Source organism: Arctopsyche grandis, chromosome 2 (assembly GCF_051622035.1).
Source record: "Arctopsyche grandis isolate Sample6627 chromosome 2, ASM5162203v2, whole genome shotgun sequence".
Classification (NCBI taxonomy): Eukaryota; Metazoa; Arthropoda; class Insecta; order Trichoptera; family Hydropsychidae; genus Arctopsyche; species Arctopsyche grandis.
In genome coordinates, this window is record NC_135356.1 from 30,910,055 (window position 1) to 30,933,715 (window position 23,661).

The 23,661-nt window shown below is 34.0% G+C and overlaps 2 long non-coding RNA genes across 2 annotated transcripts in view; one reads left to right on the top strand and one right to left on the bottom strand.

Moving 5' to 3' along the window:
- Nucleotides 1–23,661, bottom strand: part of LOC143921118 (uncharacterized) — a 607,092-nt gene that overhangs the window by 570,106 nt on the left and 13,325 nt on the right. The gene's annotated exons all lie outside the window — the stretch shown is intronic.
- LOC143921125 (uncharacterized) lies at nt 20,706–23,645 on the top strand. The gene is made up of 4 exons (XR_013261398.1): nt 20,706–20,759; nt 21,196–21,357; nt 21,681–23,306; nt 23,389–23,645. It is a non-coding gene; the product is annotated as an uncharacterized LOC143921125 (long non-coding RNA).

Here is a 23,661-nt window from a genome sequence, read left to right on the forward strand (position 1 = left end):
TTTTTCCGCTCCTCTTATTACCTTTTATTTTTTAATATATATAATAATATAGACACGTTTTAAATAATAAAACTTTATTTAAAAATAAAATACTGAACTCTACAATATACAGAATAATAAAAAGGTTTTGCTATAACATAAATTTATACGAACACGTACATATATTTATTTTTATATTAAATTACTAATTAAACTACATCTAACACATCGAAATTGAATGCGAAGGATGTTGTTGTTTATTGGCACAAAGTTTATCAAATCTTGGGGGCAATATGGAGAGTGCCACTCGTAACTCCTTTTCGACTGTTAACCTGGCTCGATATTTGGTTTTCATTGCAGCTAGTGCCGAAAAGCCCGTTTCGCATAAATAAGACGTTACGAACGGTAGCAGCACTTGCATTTCTTTGCAATACAAAGATTCATACTCTCCACTAAGATTCATCCAAAATTTAATTATGGTTTCATTTTGAAACTTTTGTTTTAGTGAGCTATCGCATGATAATTCTATCAATTTTTATTTTTCGATGGTTGTCAGCTCGAATTCATCTTCTTCATTGTAATTAAATGGATTCTGTATCCACAAAAACTTTGAGAAATCAGGGTCTTTGAAATAATTGGAAAAATGCAGCACTAAAACATCCAAGTGGTCGGTAAAAATATTTTTACTTGCTTTAATATTGGCTGTGGCCCAGAAATCTTTGAAAAGTGAAAACCTATCCAAATCATTCTTTTGTAAATTTGATTTCCATAACTTTAATTTTTTACTGAAAGCTTTTCTTTGTCTTTTTGAACAAGTGGGTGTATTTGTGATCCCTGCATTGAATTATTTAAACCGCTCAATTTTCCAAAAATTTCAACCAAATAGGCAAGTTTAACAATAAAATTATCGTTCGTCCACAAATGTGCCTCTTCATGATGGCTTTCTTCGAGAAAGGTTGCTATTTCTTCTTTGAGTTCAAACACCCTTTAGAATCATTTTTGCACGAGATAGCCAGCGAACTTCACAATAATACAAAAGTGAGGTATAATTGGCTTCCATATCAACACACAGCTTTGCAAACAGCTTTGCTCTCAAAGGATTATTCTTAATGTAGTTTATAATTTTTATAAACATCGAACGATGCAAACAATCAGGGAGTGTCAACCAGTGCTGGCGCTCCACTAGCTGAAAATGATAACAACGATAATTTCAAATTAGTTAAAACGAAAAAAAACATTAGACGAAGTGCCAACTTAAGAGGCACTTGCAAGGATTCTGAATTGCAAGCTGTAATTCCAGAATCTGAAATTTACATCTCTAGATTCTCGTTAGAGACGAATGTCGAAATAATTAGTACATATTTAAAGAAAAAAGTAAATTTCAAATTCACCTTAAAAGAACTACCATCTCGAACAAAATGTGGTTTAAAGTCTTTCATTGTTGCAACTGAAGCCACGAATGCAACAAAACTGCTCGTGCAAGATTTATGGCCGACCGGAATTGTTTTCCGACGTTTCCGAAAAAACTATATTAATGGGGGACAAAACAATAACAATCGTCAGCTATAATTGTCGCTCTTTTCGACGTACTGAATCCTACATTTCCAAACTATGTAATGAGGCCGACGTTATTTTGTTACAAGAAACATGGTTTTTAGAATTTGAAACTGTATACTTGAGAAGATTCCATCCATCATTTGAAGGCACTGGTACATCTGCAGTGGACAGCGGTAATGGACCTTTAGTTGGACGTCCCTATGGTGGTGTTGGTATATTGTACAAAAAAACTTTTACAGTCACCCAAATTGACCTTCATAATCCGAGATTACTTTGCATTAAACTTCAGCAAGGTGATATTGAATTGTTAATTATTAATGTATATATGCCGACGGCAAAACCAGAAAACTTTGAAGATTTTACTACTTGCTTGGGCATTGTTAATGCCGCTATCGAAGATCATAGTCGCTCGAATTTTATTGTCATGGGTGATTTTAATGCTCATCCTGGCTCTTTATTTTGGAACGAACTACTATCCTTCTGTGAAGAAAATCATTTGAGGATTCAAGATTATGCGTGTCTTCCATCTGATACATTTACATATGTTAGTGACGCACACGGCTCCTTACGGTGGTTGGATCACTGTATCACATCTGAAGGAATTTTAGGATCCATTCAAGATTTTAAAGTCCATACTGACGTAGTATGGTCAGATCATCGTCCGCTTTTTGTTATAATTGCTTCGAATGGTCTGAATCGTTCGAGACCATATCACAATTATCGTCATCGCGACATTGCAACTTGGATGCCACGCAACCCTTCCGACATAATTGCATATTCACTAGAAATAATTAACTCTTTGGATCGTATTGTATGTGATAATAATCTTCAAAATTGCAATTTGAGAAAATGCACTGATACTGAGCATAGGACTTCCATTAATTACCTCTATCATTCGATTGTAGATGTGTTGAGAAATGCCGCTTCGACATAATTTTCTTCACCAACGCATCAGTATAATGATAAGAGGTTTAAGGTGGTTCCTGGTTGGAACGATCAGGTAGCGGCACGCTACCTAGATTCGAGGAACTCATTCATAGAATGGGTCGCAGCGGGCTGCCCTTCTACAGGAGAAATTGCCGACCGACGTCGTCATGCTAGGCATGTTTTTAAAATTGCACTGAAGGTATGTCAACGCAACGCTAATCAAAGTGTTATGGACAAGATAGCTCTATATCATAGAAATAAAGACTTCAATCAATTTTGGAATGCTACAAATGCTATTTTAGCAGTAAACAGTACTATCCCGGTACATATTAATGGAATCTACAACCATCGGAGTATTGCCAATATGTTTAGCAAGCATTTCAAAGAGTCTGTTTCGGATTTGATGGGCAGGGCTGATGTGGTTATGTCTATCTCAGAAGATTCGTTTTTCGTCATAACTGGCGATGAAGTTGAAACTGCGTTAAGGTCAATGTCTGGAGGGAAAGCAACTGGTTGGGACAGCATTAGTACGGATCATGTTCTGCATAGTGGTAGAGCAGTTTGGATTCAAGAAGCACTCGTCGACGGACATGGCCATCTACACTTTAAAACAGGTAGTGGATTTTTATACATCGCGAAAAACTTCCGTATACGCCTGTTTTCTAGACTTATCCAAGGCCTTCGATCGAGTGGATCATGATCTACTTTGGTCCAAACTGTTAAAAAGGGGAGCTCCAAGTCAAATCGTGAGGTTTTTAGCATCCTGGCACCGGAATCAGTTCAGCCATGTACGCTGGGGGAATTCATACTCTGATCCCGCTTCTTTGAAGTGCGGGGTTAGACAGGGTGGGTCAATGTCTCCTGGCTTATTCAACCTTTACATGGATGAACTTTCACATCGCCTTCGACAGACTGGAGTTGGTTGCCACATAGGAGGAATATGCAGTAACCACATCAGCTATGCGGATGACATGGTGATCTTGGCGCCTTCTCCGTCAGCTCTGAATCGCCTCCTGGAAGTTTGCTCGAGTTATGCTGCAGAACATAATATGCGGTATAATACGAGTAAATCCATGGTATTGATTTTCCGATACGGTCGAGGTCCTCATTTCGTCCCCAACATTATTTTAGATGGGCGTAATCTTGAAACTGTTAGGGAAGTCAAGTATCTGGGACACTTGCTGACGGAGGATCTATCTGATGACCGTGACATCGAAAGACAAAGAAGAGCCATTTGTGTAAGGGCAAATATGCTGGCTAGACGATTTTTCCACTCCAGTGTAGAGGTTAAGAGACAATTATTTATGTCCTTTTGTACTAGCCTCTATACTGGTGAATTATGGACCAGATACAAGCGGGAGACGATGAGGAAGATAAAGGTACAATACAACAACTGTTACCGTGCTCTTTTCGGGTTACCTAGGAGCTGTAGCGCGTCGCAAATGTTTGTAGAAGGGCATGTGCCTCATTTTGAAGCCATTCTCAGGATGAGAGCGGCCTCTCTACGTCTTCGTATATTTTTATCGCCTAATTGTCTTCTTGCTGCTGCATCTTCTCATTTGCATTCTTCATTGTATGTTCGATGGATGGAACTGCTACACCGACCGCCTTGAATAGACATAAAATTATTATTATTTATTATTATTATACTTATTTATTATTATTTATTTATTATAATTATTATTATTATTATTTATTATTATTATTATTATTATTTATTATTATTATTATTTATTATTATTATTATTTATTATCAGTAATATATATATATATATATATATATATATATATATATATATATATATATATATATATATTTACTTATGTATTTATTTATTTATTTTTTGTTTACTATTTTTCAATACTTTTTTTTTTATTCATCATCATCATTTACAGCCATTCGCCATCCACTGCTGGATGAAGGCCTCTCCAACACGCTTCCACTCGTCTCTGTTTTGCGCAACACTCATCCATCTCATTCCGCACATTTTCCTAATTTCGTTCACCCATCTTCCTTGCGGTCTTCCTTTTACTCTTTTGCCTTCTCTCGGGTACCATTCAAGCACTTCTTTTGTCCACCTGTCGTCCATCCTCCTAGCTACGTGACCCGCCCATTGCCATTTCAATCTCTTCACTCTATTCACTATGTCCACTACCCTTGTCATATTTCTCACCCACGTGTTCCGCTTCCTGTCTTTCCTCGTTATGCCAAGCATACAGCGTTCCATACTTCTTTGAGTGCATTGGATTTTATTTTGCATCTTGGCGTTCAGTGTCCAAGTTTCACATCCATACGTCATCACTGGCAAAACGCATTGATCAAAGATCCTTTTCTTCAGGCAGAGTGGCATTTTTGATTTAAAAACAGCATTCATCCGTCCAAATGCACTCCACCCTAATTTCATACGTCTCTTTATCTCTTCATTTTTACTACCAGACATGTCAATTATTTGACCTAAATATAAATAACTATTTACTACTTCTACTGGTTTATCATCTAAGGGGATGCTATCAGGCATGCAATAACTATTGAACATTAGTTTAGTCTTATCTACGTTAATTTTTAATCCTACTTTTCTACTTTCCCTATCCAGCTGTGTTAGTCTGATAAGTAGGTCAGCTGAATCACGAGCTACTAAAACTATATCGTCTGCGAACCGAAGGTGACTCAAGAAGCGACCATTGATGCTTACTCCGGCTGTATCCCAATCCAATTTCCTGAAAACTCCCTCAAGCACCGCATTGAATAACTTGGGCGAGATTGTATCTCCTTGTCTTACTCCTTTTCCTATGCTAAATCTATCTGTACCTGAAAAAATTTTAACCGAAGCTGTGGCATTCTTATATATTGCAGCTAACAGTCCCACATAGGGTTCCGGCACTCCCTGTGTTTTTAGAGCGTTAAGTACTGCATTATGACTAACTATATCGAAGGCTTTCTCATAATCGACGAAACCTAGGCACAATGGCCGTTGATATTCGTTGGCGCGCTCGATTAGTTCGCCAACTACTTGGAGGTGGTCCATTGTGCTGAAATTTGCCCTAAACCCTGCCTGCTCTATAGGTTGGTTCTCGTCGAGGATATTCTTCAGCCTTTCTGTAATAACCTTCGTGAAGAGCTTGTAGACCGCTGAAAGTAGACTAATGGGTCGGTAGTTCTTGATATCGCTTTTGTCGCCTTTTTTGTGTATTAAAATGATAGTTGCGTTATTCCATCCTTCTGGTATAGCTTGGTTCTGGATGCATTTGCTGAAAAGCCTAGCTAAGATATTAATTAGGGGGGGGCCGCCACATTTTAGTAAGTCAATGGGAATATTATCTTCCCCTGGGGTTTTACCATTCTTTGCAGTTTTTAGCGCGGCCTCTACTTCGCTAGGCAATACTGCAGGAACCCTTTGGCCGTGTGTCGATTCCAGAGTGGGGAATTGGCCGTTGTCGTTCTCGTATAGTTTTGCATAGAACGTGTAAACTCTGTCTATGATTTCTTCTCTATTCCTAATTATTACTCCGCTCTCTGATCTGATTGCGATCATTTGGTTTTTGCCTAAGAAAAGATCCTGTTTGCACTTTTTCAGGCTACGGTTATTCTTAATGGTATTTTCTATTAGCTTGCTATTAAAATCCCTGACATCCCTGACTATTCTCTTCTTAATTTCCTTATTTACTAGATTGTATTCTTGCTTATTATTATCCCTATCTAAATTCCTTTTATGCTTAATTAGGTTTTTTGTTTCCGCTGAAATTTTGCTTAATTTAATCTGTTTCCTGAATCCACCTAATTTCTTACCTGTTGAGGTTAGAACCGAACTAATTACAGTGTTCAATTCCTCGATGTCTGCTTCTGGGTTAAATTTCCCGTATCGATTTCCAAGTTCGAGTTCGAATTCCTTTTTCCTAGACCTTAGTTGAGCGAAATCTGGAGAGTTACTGCATCCTTTTATTAATTTCCTACGTTCGCAATTTATATTAATGGCCATCTTGGCACGGACTAATCTGTGATCGCTACCTATATCTACTTTACTTAAAACACTAACGTCTTTAACGGAGTGCAGGGCATTTGTTAGGATGAAATCGATCTCGTTTCTGTCTCCTTTAGGACTCTCCCAAGTCCACTTATTGTTGGTGTTTTTCCTGAAAAATGAATTAGTGATGAAGAGCCTGTTGTGTTCTGCGAATTCTATGAGGCGATCGCCTCTGTCGTTTCTTTGGCCGGTACCAAAATTGCCTACTGCTCTTTCTGTGTTTGCCTTTTGTCCTATTTTTGCGTTAAAGTCGCCCATGATTATTTTAAAGTGGTGGCGGCTATTATCGTATGCGCCCTGTAGTTTTTCGTAGAAGTCTTCTATTTCCTCGTCTGGGTGGCTAGATGTGGGGGCGTACACTTGGAAGATTTGACAAGTGTACCTGCTCGAGATTCTTAATACTACATAGCATATACGTTCCGATATGTCGTTTATTTCTATAATATTTCTTTCTATTCTCTTATTGATAAGAAACCCTACTCCTCCTATTCTACCATTTGGTAGCCCTCTCCAGTAGAGACAGTTACCACTTTTTAGGATTATTTGGTTTTCCTGTTTTCGTCTTACTTCGCTAAGTCCTACTAAATCCCATTTGATACTTTCTAGTTCATTCTCTAATGCAAGCACACTTCCTTCACTCGATAACGTTCTTACATTGTACGTGGCTAAATACAGGTTTCTATTAGCTAAGCTATCATCCATCGTCACTCTTACCTTGTTGGAGGTTTGGATATTATTTTTCTCGCATTTATCCAAGATGTGTTGAGAAAAAGGCGGTACTTGAGAGAGATTTCCATTCAAGGAGTGAGTTCTTACCGCCATAGACTCTTCTCTGTGGTCAGCTTTGACAGATAGTCATCCTAGGTATCACTTGGATCACTTATGAGTTATTACATGCCATTTAACAGGGTTACTTTGTAAGTGAAAGTAGTTAGTTATGATAATAATAGATTAGCAATTGTTATACTACTTTTTTACAGATCTTTTTTACAGATCTTTATCGTGAGACGCCTCTTTGGAGACAACGGATTTATATATGTGAGTGCGGTTTGCAATTTAATATTTTAATAATAACTTTAGTAAAGAATATAAAATTACACGAATTACTTTAATATAATTTAAATATGAAAAAGAACTGATAGACAGTTGGGAAACACCGTTTCTGTTTGCTATTATTCTATTAAGTAAAGTTCGTTAAAGATTTTTGGCTGGAAGCAATTATGTGGAAGATTTATTGCTTCTGTGGGACCGACTTGACTGGCGAAGGACCCTTTTTTTGTATTCAGGTAGGGAGATGTATCTCGTTTGACACCGATTTGACACAAAAATTAGCACAAAATTTTTCGAAATAACTGATATAAAACCGCTTTTTACGACCGATTTGCTGTTTATTTTTACACTTAAATTATACTAGGATGCAATTAGTAAAATAAGTGATTAGATGGTTAAGTTAAATTTCGTGCAATAGCCGGGTTTAAGCGAGTAATAGCGGGAAGAACGCAGAAGCACGTCTTCCCCGCATGACACGAAAGACCGAACTCCTTTTCTTGAATATCTAATTTTTTTTATTATCTATATATTATTTATATGGGCGTTGGGGATTGCACTATTCTCCTCATCGTCTGGAATAAAAGCTATTATTATTTTTATTATTATTATAACTTTTGTAAAAATGCTGTTCAGTTTCTCGCTCATATTTTTTGACAATAGAGCTGCTCTGAGAATCATACAGTGTGTCCAGATAGCATGTGGTGCTTTATTTTTGATCAATGCTTTAAGACCTGCTTTGTGTCCAGACATTGAGTGAGCTCCGTCGGTACACAGTCCAAATATTATTTTATGTCGTTCACAACGCAATTATTTCACTTTATGTCGTTTTCTTCAACAAAACTGTCTATAATATTAAAAATTTCAATGGATGTGGTCTTCCCAAGAATGTGTTTGCAAAATAATATATCTTCTAATATATTATTATCCGTGACATATCGAACATATGCAATTAAATGGGCATCTTTAGCTAAAACAGAGCGTTTGCAAAGGCGCAATTTTTAAAATCTTCTTCTCCGGATAATTTTTTATAGGAATTAAATGTATATATAAAAATGAAAGAAAAATAAAAATAAACATTCATGCATTGAATTTTTACTGTTAAGCTACGATATGAAGTTTTATTTATTTGTAGATATTATGGTATGAAAATTATTGTTTTATTAAAAAGTGTTGGCGCCTCCCCTGGCAATAGTCCGCGCCTCCCAGTTTGGAATCTGCTGATTTATATGATAAAAATGATGGGAATATTTTTATTAGATTTTTTCTCTCTTTAAAAATTTCTTTGTATAAAAAAAGGTTGGTCACCCTCTCCAAAAATTATTATGTTTTAAATTTTGCAACCATTTATATAATAAAGACGATGGGAATATTTTTAGATTTTTTCTCTTTAAAAATTTCTTTGTATAATAGAAGGTTGGTCACCCTCTCCAAAAATTATTATGTTTTAAATTTTGTTATCATTTATATAATAAAGACGATGGGAATATTTTTTCTCTTTAAAAATTTTTTTGTAAATAAAAAGGGTGGTCACCCTGTCCAAAAACTATTATGTTATAAATTTTGTAATCATTTACATAATAAAGACGATGGGAATATTTTTTATCTTTAAAAATTTTTTTGTATAAAAAAAGGTTGGTCACCCTGTCCAAAAATCATTATATTTTAAATTTTGCAATTATATAGACGATGGGCAAATTTAAAAAAAAAAAATCTCCTTAAAAATTTATTTGTATAAAAAATGTTGGTTACCCCTGGTTCACGAAAATTACGATCGGCGAACACGATTTCAAAACGTAGATTACAGGCACCCGACGTTTAGCAACAATTCACTGATGACTGTAATCTCCGTTACCCGACGACAAAGTGTTAATATAATAATTTATTAGTACATAATAAGGATATTTAATGTAATTATTGAGACTTTTGTAGATACGACAAGTGTGGAAATTGAGCTACATGTGTAGAATGTATGAACACGAAACATGATTATGAAACAACTAAATGTCGGCCATTTCCTTTCACGGCTGTGAAAGGAAATGGCCGACATTTAGTTGCACGAGGTTCGGACCAAAAGCGACCGCTGTCAGTCTGCGGCCGGCCGTCGGACGAGATCGACGTGTTCTTCCGTGTTCTTCCGTGTCTTGCGAACGGGATCCAACCCACGTCTTCTGTGACTGCAAACTTTACGCCTACTTCGAATTATTACTGGTAAGTATTTTAATATTCTTTTAGTATATAAATGTCAAAGGACAGCTTGTCATTGTAAAATTACTTATAATATAGATACTAGTGGTTTTACCCGGTTTCAGGGTCGTAGAGGAAAATCCGGGAAAATCCGATTTGGGTATTTCAATTAAAATCGTTGCTAATCAATAAAAATACATTTCTTATTAATTTATAAACAATAATTACAATTATATACAATTGATTGATTGATTTTTCTTATTATTATTATCATTTATTATTATTATTTTTCAATAATTTTATTATCTATATATTATTTATATGGGCGTTGGGGATTGCACTATTCTCCCTATCGCCTGGAATAAAAAGTTATTATTATTTTTATTATTATTAATACATAAATATTATTATTATCATACAAATGCTAAATGCATTTTATGTTATTGTTTTAATGCATTCATTTATTTATTCAATTAGTTTTAAAACTTTTTTTTTTCTTATATTAATATTGTGTTTTTTTTTTTGTTTTACTGTTCTATTTATAATATTATTGTTCAATGGTCCTTGCGGCCGCATATGCATAAAAATAAAATAAAATAAAATAAATAAATAAAATAAATAGAATACAGCGAAAAAAATTAAATTTATTAAATACAACAATAAACCATAACAAAAAATAAAATGAAAAATAGTTTCAATTTAAAAAAAATAGAATTTAAACACACATATTTAAAGGCTTAAAAATAGTGTGAATGAGCCAAAATCTCGAGTTTGAATTTTCGCATGATCACAAAATTCAATCTATTGTTACTATGTACGTGCATAGATAAACTAAATATTATCATATCTTTATAACCACTCAATATTATAATATATGACAGTCATATGAAAAAAAAACACATATTTTATATGAAAATGATACAAAAAATATTTTTTGAAGGTACTTTTGTTTTTCCAATTTCTCTGTTTAATAATATTTGTTTTCAAAAATAAGCTTATTTTTTTCATAATTCAATAAGGTGTATGCTTATAAGTATATTTTCCATTTTTTTTTGATATATGTAAAAAATATATTTTTGAAAAAACATTCTACTTGACCTATGTATGTATTTATTTTCCTGCCGGGGGGCAGAAAAAGCTGAATTGACGTATATACGCACTACATACTTACACAGATTGATTGAGATACTGGCTATTTAATTTGTTGCCTTACATATCTATATCTATTTATTCACTTGCACAACATTTGTGCGACTTCCGAGTAGTTTAAAATCAGCGATGGCTTTGCACTCAATTTCTACTCTCATTTCAGGTTTCGTTGTGTGAAGACCATGAGCCGCACCAAAATTTACCGGCGGCATAACAGGCCATATCGCTGTCCCATGCTCAACTCGGTTTCCAGATATCATCCAGCAACCGTCGAAGCCTTCGTGGATTTCCTCGTTACCTTTGATATCGTCCCCCACCCCAGAATTAACCCCATCTCCACCATCCGCCGCACCCCAACCCTCAGTCCATCTCCCACCCCCAGCCTAATCTCCGTCACCTCCTTCCAACCCAGCCCCAGCCCCAGCCCCACCCCAGTCCACGTTCCATCCCCTATCCCCAGCCCCACCTCAGTCCACGTTCCATCCCCTATCCCCAGCCCCACCCCAGCCCGCGCACCATCCCCTATCCCCAGCCCCAGCCCAGTCCACGTTCCATCCCCTATCCCCAGCCCCACCTCAGTCCACGTTCCATCTCCTATCCCCAGCCCCAGCCCAGTCCACGTTCCATCCCCTATCCCCAGCCCCATCCTAATAATACCCTTTCGTAAAAAGCCCAAGAAATGCTGCATAACCAAACAAGAGTACATCGCCTCCCTCAATCTCGGCTCCAAATCAACTCCAACGGTCCCCACCCCAACGGCCACCTCCACCTCCAACCCTAAGTCGGGAATAAATAAGAAGTTAAAAATTGAAATAATAGAACAAGAGCCAGTGGCGAGTTCGTCGGTCGGGGTCGTCGCAACTGAATTTGGGAATACAAATGAAAATGTTGGGGAGGAACTAAATGAACCCCATCGCACCCTTGAACTTTACAGATTCCGCAATCCCACCCCAATGGTCACCTCCACCCCTTACCCTGAGTCTGAAATAGAAAAAAGAAAAAAAATTGAAACCATGGCAGTGCTACTCAAACTATGGTCGATGAAAGACGTTAAAAGATAATTTAAAATAAAAAAAAGTTATGGCGGAGAAAGACGTTAAAAAATAAAACAATAGCTTATGACAAAGTTGCATCATCTGATCCACCACCACTCTTCGCAAAAAATTGAATTGATTGTCGCCACCACGCACCGCACCCCTTACCACACCCCTCATTAATCAGTCAGTGTCGATCTGCATCAATTGGTGAGCGTCATACTTGTATTATAATTACGACTCCGTCATGCTGCAAATTATCAACTTATCTGTCTCTTAATTAAAAATTAGTATTGAAAAAATACATGTTTATACGTTATATTGTTATATACAGATGAACAGTAAAGGCCCAATGGACAAATTTTTAAATAAGAAACACACAGATACAGAACATCGAAATACTTCTAAGTCTTCAGACGCGGATGGTGAACTCACACAAACTGAAGACAATGTAACCGCTGGATCACCCAAAAAATTTCGCCACGTTTATATTCGTAAATATGATCCCTCTTACATTCAGTTTGGATTTATTGTTGTGAGTGATGATAAAGCTGACTCACCAAAACCTCAGTGTGTGATATGTGGTGAGGTTTTGTCTAACGAAGCGACGAAGCCCTCGAAGTTAAAAAGACATTTAAATACAAAAAATAAAAATCTAGTTTCAAAACCGAGAGAGTTCTTTAAAAGAAAGCGTGCTGATTTTAAATCTCAACAGAAAAATATATTTACTGCATCCCACATAAATACTAATGCTATGCGAGCCTCATACAAAGTTGTCCTTCGTATTGCTAAAGGAAAAAATCCATACATAATATGTGAGGATTTTGTGATGGGCTGTATTAAGGATGTCTGTTTTGAAGTATTAGGTGAGTTGGCAGCAAAGAAAGTTGATTGTGTTCCACTGTCCAATGACACAATAGCTCGAAGAATTCATGATATTGCTAACGATATGGAAGACATAGACGAAATAAAATTGGCAAAGTACTTTTCTTTGTTAAGTCTTTAAAATTCTTGGTTAAGTCTTTATTCTTATCTATTTATCTTATAAGTTACAGTTAAAATGTATCTCTACTAGTTGTAATAAATTTTGAATACATATGTAGTTGGAATATTTTATTTTTATAAACAAATGTAAGTGTCTTCACAAGTTACCCCAATATAAAACTGTAGCCAGACAATATGTACATACATATTTATTTATACGGTCTTAAAAATAGACCATTATATATATAAAAACGGCAATCTGTGTGTGTGTGAGTGTGTCCCAACCTTAGCCAAACATAATGAATGAATCGATAAATAGCCTAAACTTTTGTATAAATTCTCATTCGGAGTCGAACCGGCGAAACCTCACGCGAACACAAATATCCTCTTATAAGTATACCCGAGTTCAGAGACATAGCCGTGAAACCATCGTCGAATATTCAAATAGTCCTTTTTTTTAAACATTCCTTAAAGTTTTCGAATTAATTGAAATTTGAATTAAAAAAAATATATTTTTTAATTAAAATTAATTATATTTTATTACTAAAATAAAATTAATATTAATAATAATAAATTATTAAAAATAAGATTAATACGTTGTCTCGAATCGAACCTAGGCCGCTCGGTTGCTTGACTGGGCTTTAATCCAATACACCACGACGGCTGACAAAGGAGGTGTTCTTAATTTAATTTATAATATTCGAGGTTGCGAGGTCAATGACCGGGGTTTGATTACACATCATTGTGGGCATTGAGTTTTATAAATTAAACATACATTTTTGCTTACGTCACGCGATGTAAAATACGTACTTTTCATATTATCCGATTCTGATTCGGATTTCGACTTCGGGTTTTATAATTTTACAATTATTTTTGGTTGTGGCTATTTGCAGGTACTGTATCTGCGATTAATTGGTTATTTGCAGGTACTGTATCTGCGAATAATTGGCTATTTTCAGGTACTGCATCTACGAATAATTGGCTATTTGCAGGTACTGTATCTGAGAATTATTGGCTATTTGCAAGTACTATATCTGCGAAATATGGGCTATTTGCAGGTATTATATCTTTGAAATCAGGTACAATGCATGAGAAATAATCAAATGACTTGTCTATTTAACGACATCAAAATGTGTTCTAAACAGTTAACGCAAAATTGTTCTGAATTATCGTAATAGTTCTAAAAATTTTATTTTATTCGAAGATACAGTATTTGTTTATAGAATTATTAGAATATTTTCACATGCCAATCTCTTATGCTGCGTACGGACCAAACCAACGACGATTTTGGGCCAACGTTTTAACCAGAAGGATAAAACCAGTAGCGTACAAAATATCGAAATAAAAATTAAATTTAAAAATTGAAATTAAATATAAAAATTAACACTATTATTATTATATTAAAATTAAATTCAAATATCAAAATAAAATTATAATAAATATATTAAAATTAAAATAAAATATTGAAAGTTAAAACAGAACATGCCCAATTTAAATAAATTTTTGAGATTGACCTAATATTAGATCATCAACAATCACATACAGGTAATCCTTGACTTTTGTTTGTCGAAGATGTTTTGAATTACGAAGATACGCACTAAGATCAAAAAAAAATCTAAGAATTATTATTTTTACGTCCCCGTAATGCACAGTTACTGAGAATATATCATGTATTAGTATGGGTGACCGAGCGATCGTTGCAATCCGGTGCGTTGTCGGTACATCAATCGAAATTTTTTTAGTCTTCAATTGTTTCTCTCGTCGAAATAAATCAATTAATGAAATCATTTCAGAGGTAAAATTTATTTATTTAGAAATCAAATATTACAATAAAAATTCATGTTTATTTAAATCATAAAAGACAATATACAAAAACATAAAAAATAAAAAAGGAACATATTTAAAAAATGATGGCGTGCCGTGATTTGATATTATATCAGCTAAATCTTTGAGTGAATTAAGTACTTTATTATCTTGTTTATCTTGTTCATCTTTATCTTTATTATCTGTTCATCTGTATTATCTTGTTCATCTTTATTATCTTGTTTTAGGTATCTGTTGTGAAAACATTCTGTGAATGTATCGATTTTTCGTTACATCTATTCCATTTTTATTGCATAATTTAATTGGCATAACCCATTCGGAATTTCTGTTTCAGTTCCGATTCTGATTAATTATTACTATTCGTATTGTAACTTTATTTTAAATCATGTATCAATCCAAAAGCACCTGTTGAAATTTCAACTTAGTAAAAAATAAATAAGAATTTGTACACATACATAGGTATATATACGTTCATAACATATGTACACACATATATTTATGCACGCATACATGCACACAAAAATGTATACATAAAAGTAAAAATAAATTACATTAGATTGAAAAAGTGTTTAAATAGAACGGATTTCATCTTGCATCTGCTGACATTGAATAAGTCGATCTAAATGGGACTATCCACTTTGTTTTAAGTATTATTATGAATTCGAATTAAAATACTAAACCAACCAAAATAGAATATGTATTGAAATTATTTTGAACACTGTAAGTTACGTCACGGTTTCGGAAACCGGAACACCATAGAAAAATGTGATTTTGCGTGAAATTTCAGTGAACTTAAATAAAATAAACACCCAAAGTCATAAAAATGGTAGATTATATCACAGTGGTTTATTTTAATGACAATTGTTAAGAAAAGAAACAACAACAAAAAAGGTAGGGAGAATTTTAGTCCGAGACGGTTTTTATGACCAAACGCAGTCTCCACAGTTGAATGAAATTTTGAATGAAAAAAGACAATTGAGCGCAAGCTTTTAATTTTATTAATCACATGGTATTATTTACGAATTATAAAAACTTAATTAATATTTTGTTGCGGCTCCTTTTAATTTTATGACGGCTTTTATACGGTTAGTCATAGAATCTATAAAGTTTCTTTAAATGTCGATGGAGAAGTCTTCATACTATACTTTTTCAATGGTCTCTTTTAATGATTGATGGCTAGACACATTTGTTTTACTAATCCTATATTTAATAGCCATCCATACATTTTCAATTGGGTTTAAATCGGGATTATTCCCAGGCCATGTTAATTTCTTTACACCCAATTCCTGCAAATAAACCCGAACCTAATAAAAAGTAACAAAAATATTTCAGTTTTTTGATCGAAATATTATTAATTACATTCAATATCATTAAATAAAATTAATACTCATTAATTTAGCTCGATGACAAGGGGCAGAGTCATCTTGGAATATGACATCATCAGAATTTGAAAGATGGTTTTCCATTGATGGGATAAAACTTTCTTCTAGAATTTTTTTATATGCTATTCCATTAATGGAACCTTGCACAAACTGTATTCGACCAATTCCATAATAATAAAAACATCCCCAAATCATGTGGCTTGGGGGATGCTTCACTGTCTCAGGGTACATTTTTGGTCGAATCTTTCTCCAACTTTTCTTCGAACATACGGAAAACCATTGGAGCTGAAGAGGTTAAATTTCGACTCATCAGAAAATATGACTTGTCTTCAATCCGATTTCGTCCAATTTTTGTGATATTTCGACCACTCTAATCGTTTTTTCATCATTTTCTTCGTAAGTAATGGTTTTTTCGCAGGTTTCCGAGCGTGCAGTCCAGATTCTCTGAGTCGTTTTCTTAAGGTTACATCACTAATTTCAATTGAAAATTGATCCAAGATATCTTTTCTTATCTCTACAGCAGTTTGAACCGTTGCTGTAAAGATAATAGAGTTATCAGGCGATCTTGTCTCTCGGATGTGCATCTTTTCGGTTCTGTCCCCTTCTTACGATGAAAAGTTCCAGAATCCTTTTTCTTTTTCATTATTCTTGACAAAGTAGATACAGATCGTCCCATTTGTTGAGAAATTGATCGCAATGAATGTCCAGAGTCTGCCAAAGCCGCGATTTTTATATTCTCCTCCAATGATAGTTGAGTATATTGTCGCATGGTATTTTTATTTTCAACGATTTCGATCCGTACACCTCGAAAACTCACACTAAACTGAATTCAAATTGTAGAAAACAATCACATTTAAAAGACCCGATCGTTAAAAACCACAGACCTAAAGGGACAATATTTTTAGTGCCCAAAAATCGTAAAATCACAAGTGTTCCGGTTTCCGAAATCGTGACGGTATATGTATAGGTACATAATATAAACACATCGATTTTTCACAGAAAAAAATGTTAACTAAAAATGTTGATTGTCTTGCTTTGAAAGATATTTGCAAAACTCGTTTATCCTTTAAAATTATTTAACTATTACTTTTATTGATAAAAATATATAAATAAAAAATGAAATAGTTAAAATTCATGTATGTACTCATTATACATAATACACCCCCCACAAATTTTGCCCCCCCTCCCCCATGGGAAAAGCTGAAATAACGCTCCTGCCTATATAATAATAAACATGATAGATATATACCTATATTTATTTTTTTTATGAATTATACATATGTATTAATTTATGTATAGTTTGTTTCTTTTGTGTTATATTTTGTTGACCATTGTGGCGCATTAGGAATTCATGTAATGCCACAATGGTCTCAACTTTAAAAATAAAATATATATACTTGTGTTTTTTTAAAGAGAAAACTATTCTGGTGTAAAAATCTTTTCAAAACAGTAGACTAGGCTAAAATATTCCATCTCGTATCCGAATGATTTTTCAAGCTAACAACGATGATATTATTTGGGGACGCGACAATTGGTGCAAGTCCAAAAGGTTCCCATCTATTTATTAAGTGGTGAAATAAAATTAAAAACAGTTTGTAAGGTTCCAAAAATAGAACTCAAAACTCAAAAGTATTAAAATTAAAACATGCATAACGATGCCTCGAACAAACTACATATCTAATCGAAAAATATAAAATGGATATTTGAAAAACACATCGAATTCAACTTAAAATTAAAATGTTTTATTAAAAAATGAAATAGATGAGCTCCCATTTGCCAAGGCCTCGCTACGGTGATGTTTGAAACCTATAAAACAGGTGTTTATCATTTTTTCGCATTGATCGTTTGTTTAGAGCTCCTTTAAAACGATTTTGATATACAATTCCATCCAACGGACATTGCTATTTGTTCTGGCGAATTTACTTGTGACATGAAAAATTAAATTATATAAGTTGTAATATGAAAAATTACAATCTTAAATGAAATTAATGAATAATAATATTTAAATTCGTCCAAGGTGGGTGACTGGCACCCCCTTGGATCCGCCAGTAACTCCTAGGGTATAAATAAGAAAGTTTAAACAGACATATCTACTTACATACATTTTTTTGTATTTGTTTCGGGAAGAGGAAAGTATGATCCATCGGACTTTTGCTAAGATAACAACAGACATTGCTATGTATTTGTTCTGGCGAATGTACTTCAGATTTTTATACTCTCCATTTTTATTAGCACTGACATTTAATATTATATGTAATACGGAACATTCTGATAGTAAAATACTTGCCGAAAACTGATTTGTATACCAACAAAATTGATTAAATTGCTGGCCTTTTGATTTGTTGCCATTAAGAACTCCTTAATAATAAATATCAGTTCCACTCCTCGTCGCACTCTTCATTGGCGGTTGCCTCGCCCTCCCACCCACTCCCACCCACTCCACCCACTCCCACCCACCCAGTCTTCTGTTGCCACGCCACAGGTATGTGCGACTGCGATTGCTTGTTACACAAACACTAATTAGTCTTTTCAATAAAAAGTTAACCAATCCAACAAATGTAATGTAATCTAAGATTCAAATGTAATGTAAGACTGCCGAAATGTAATCCACTGCACGATTCCCCGACTCTCGCCTTCAGCTCCAAATTGTGCAGATCCAACCGACTTTTGCTAAAATAACGATTTTCTTATTTTGCTCATTTAATTATTATTCCAAATGCCATTTCTGAATAGAGCCGAGTCATTGAACTTTTTAAAATAATAATTTCAAAATTTTGCATCGCTTTCATGTCGAATAGCAATATGTATGTGTTATCTCGAGACGGGTTTTTAATCTCTAGCAGGTTCCAATTGCAGTATGCCAATTTTGTATTCAACCATTATCGTTATACATATATGTATGTACATATGACATTGTTACAATTCACCATTCCATTTCTATGGGAATCGTCATCCAGGAAATTCAATAATATGTAATTATATTTTGTTACCTAAATGATATACAACCACATATGTTATGTATTTATACACAATTCATTCGCACAATATCTTGTGCCATCTAAGCACTGTTTACAGACCAACCAAAGGACGCGTGTTGATCATTGGCGCCACAGCTTGGAATGTGTCATATCTAGTCACCGGAGCCTGAGGGGGCCGTGTATTGTTCAGAGGTTGTAAATGCATTGTTAAAGGTTTGCCGAACAATGGATAACACTGTGACTATCCTACCTCTAGTCATATCTACCTGCAGAGGTGTTAAATTCAACGAGTCCGTCCTCCGATTGAGCGAACATCCCACCTGGCCATCTCGATTTGGGCCTTCCGATTTGCTGGACCCTTTTGTTTCGAAACTCTCTTTTTTTTAGATTTAATCTGCCGAAGATTGTTCTATTAAGCTAAATCTTACCTTTTTCAAAAAAGAAAAATCATCATGCAAATACAGGATGTCATAAAATCATTTAATCTTATTGCCATTACAAGATTCAATTCCCATCGATCTAATTTGCAAAATGGTGTCGTTTATTTAAAAGAAGATCTCGAATTTACATTTTATTTTATCTAATTTGCACCTATGTATGTATGTAGATACATACATATGTAAAGCTGCGCTCAATTTTATTTGTAAAAAAATATATATTTCGTAATTATTTATATTTGTAAATAAAATTGAATTTATAAAAAAAATATTTCTTTATATTTCTTACAACAGTGTTCTGTTTCTTACCAAGTGAGCAGTTTTTAAGCGTAGTTTATATTTTGAGAGTGAACCTTTTTTTATCGACTAATAAAGAACGAATACTAGTCAAGAAAGTGATATTGTTCTTGCATCTTTTGAAAGGAAATAGCTGCAATAAATCTTTATGGTATTTTAGTACCATAAGTACTAATTTAACCAAAAAAATATCGGTTCGGTTTCGGTTTTGGTTCCGGCAAATATAACGGTTTGTCTGGTTTTCGGTTCAGTTCCAGTTCGGGTCACTGATTTTAAGTAATAAAAAAAATTTGAACAATATTTAATAACCGGTACTAGAACCTTTGTCTTGTGTAAATTTCCCTACATTTGTATTCAATTTGTATTGAAAATGCTCTCATAGCCGGTATGTGTAAACATGTATGTACTTTCCGTTATCGATTTTTTTTTTTTATCATTATATCAAAAAGTCATTATTAATTTTGTTTTTGCGTTATTTCTTATTCTACATTTGCTTACACAGTTCTGAATACATACGACTGGCCAAATTTTAAATCCTTCGCGTGCGAGCTAAATTTTTATAATTAGGTTCGTCGTTCCTGAACTTAATGCATTATGTGAAAAGATTGTCATCCATCGGCATTCGTTTGCAGTACGATAAAGTAGAAATCAGCTTTACCGACTGTCACTTCTGATAATGCCATCTAGCGGTACTTTAGTTGCATTTAACATTTCAAGAAAGAGAAATAATTTATTTTTCGTGTCATAAATTTGAAACCGAGTATGATTAATTATCAATCTCAAATAATTCTGAATCGTAAATAAAAAAAAAATTGATGAACAGGAGAGGGGGAAGAAATAAAATTTTAGAAAGGCACTAATAGGTATGCTCATCGATTGTGGTGCTAGCGTCAATTCAATTGTCATTTGACAGATGTCATCGTTCACATAACCTCAAAATGTCATTCGGCAATAGGTAATTAGCACTTGTTTTGATTCGGTTCATATCATTTTCTTGCACGCTACAATCTAAAACCACTTCGCAATATATTTGAATCTTTGTGTATATTTTATCTCTATTATATATTATATATACGTATGTATGCGAAAATTTTGGTATAAAGATATCAATGAAAAGATACAAAATTGAAGTTTCGATACAATTCTAAAATACTTTAGTATTTGTATGCTATTTAGATCTCTTACTTTTCAATCAAACTTCTATCTATGTATGTCCGTGTATACAACTTTTTTAATATCAACAGGAATTCCAGTACAGAGATTTCATACAAATTCAAATTGAATTTGTATAATTTTTTGTAAAGGAGAAAAATAACCATTCAGGCACAATTTTAGAGCATTGTGACGATTATGTGACGTTAGTTTTAATTAGATTTATTTTTATATTTCAGTGAAGTTTATGATGTGGTAGTAATTGATGGCGGACCGGCTGGTCTCACCAAGCTTTTTGAAAATGGGTAGGAAGCTTTGCCGTTGGAGGCCGGCAATCCGATAGACGAACGAGCAAACAGCTTGCCACTCGGAGACGCTATTACAGATCTCGGAGCTGAATGGTTATTATAAATTGTTATTTATATTGATATGCATTTATTTACTTTACTATATAGTCTTCATTGTCAAATGGCTCGGTGTCACGGTGAAGAAAATAATGTCATATTTGAAATGGTCAATGATAATAACCATGTAGATATATATATATATATATATATATATATATATATATATATATATATATATATATATATATATATATATATATATATATATATGTGTGTGTTTGTACTTATTTATATACATTATAATTTAATTAAAAATATTTTTTCCTTTATATCTTCATTAATTCGTAAGCTTCTTTGTTTTTCATTGTTCGAAATAGTGAATGTTCCGATCTGTGATTTTGGAAATCTGGCAACCTAGGATATAGCTAATGAGGAATTGGAAAGAGTAGCCACTGATTCCGAATCACTCGGTGATAACTGAACAGTCGTGTGACTGGCTTGAAGGGACCTCCAATCTAGAATATGTACTTCCAAGATATTTCTGCATCAAAATTTTACTGTGTCAAAGCAAATAGCAACAAAGAACTCTGATGATGGCTTATATTGTCAGAAAAAAAAAACACTTACATACATCCTTGAATAGTATATTTTTCGAAAAATTTCCCTTGCAAAAGTTTATATGGTATTACAAAAAACTGCTAAAAATCAACGAACTTATAACTTGAATTCAGTCTGCCCTGATCTTCACTTTCAGCTTATTTCGGTATTAATAAACGAGAAAAGGATCCAGCATACCAGCATGAGAAAAGAATCCACAAAAAAGACTACAAAGTATGAAAAAGACCCGCCTAATGTTTCTACTGCATCCTTCAGATGTAATTCTTCAGATAGTGAATAGAGTCAAAATTATTTTTATTTCTATTATTATATGGACATTATGTACAACAAACGAACATTTGCTGAGCGGCGTACTTTGCTGCTCGAAAATCAACAACTACATAAAAATCAAAGGCGATTTGGATTTATTAAAGAAGTTGAACAAAATAGTTGACTTTATAATTACCATCATCAAGATTACAGCAATAGAAGAATGACAGAATTGATATGGACTAATATTGGCGAAAAGTTTAATGAATCTGGGAAGATATAACATTTATTATTTGCATAAATATATGAATTAATGGGCTAACTGTGTTTTGTGAAATGCTCACATAAATATTCCCTGTTTTGAATGGCATCATTACCCGGCCTTCTTTGATAATTGTCATGATAGCGACTAGAACTCGCCGTTATTGTTTTCAGTTTTTGAAGTAAACTGATATTTTTCGTTCATCTTAATGAAGTTGTGAAGTATGCAAGTAGTTTTAACAATTTTAACAGATTTATCCAATGAACAGGACAAATACACGGTGTTTCAAATACACGAAACTTTGATACAAGTACGAGTATACAAAAAGCGCATTCGACCTCTAGATAAACGGTAGTTAAATATTGTTCAAGACTCTTCCATTATGCAGTCTCATAATATTGGTGCAAAGGGGAAATCCTTCATCCGCCACAAAATAAAAATTAAATGGTCGTCCAAATTCTTCTTCTCCTATTAATGGCATCGACTCTGGGATTTTTTAAGTATTATTTGAAAGTGCTTGGCCTAATCTGCAGTTACGAAATACTCCAGAATCACTATTTCTGCCATAATCTCCTACGTCAATACTTGTAAATAGTCCATCTGCATCTGCGCATGCCATAAGATGAAAAGAGAAGTACTCTTTATGATTAAAGTAACTACTTCCTGAATTCGCTGGCGAATGTGTTTGCCATCATGTTATGACTGCAAATGTAGTGAAGCCCCGGTGTGCGTGTTTACGTCGCATTTAACGTTAAGTGCTAAATGTGACGAAGCAAATACAGTGAAGCATTTACAGTGTGCATGCTGATTGATGCATCTTTGGTGTGCGGCCTGACTAAGGAGTTCAAAAATTGGCATAAAATACTGTTCAAAGGCATTTAAGTCATGTTTTTAAAGATTGCCAATGAAATTGTCTCTCATCAATGAGTAATCGTTTTGTGAATGTTAATTTTCAGATACAAAGACCCGTTGAATGCTGAAAATTATGTTGGCGTGCCGAGATCAATCATGGATCAGACGCTGGAATCGTTTCACGAATTGGAGAATTCGCTCAAAGCATCCGATACTTGGATCGACATAGCCGTCAGTACTTACTCTTACTCTTAATGTAATATTGAACACTTCATTATAAATTACGTTCAACAAAAATACTCACCTTTATTGGTTTATGCTTATTGTATTATTTTTATTAGCAAATAGTAAACATTTAATTAAAAAAAAAAAAAAAA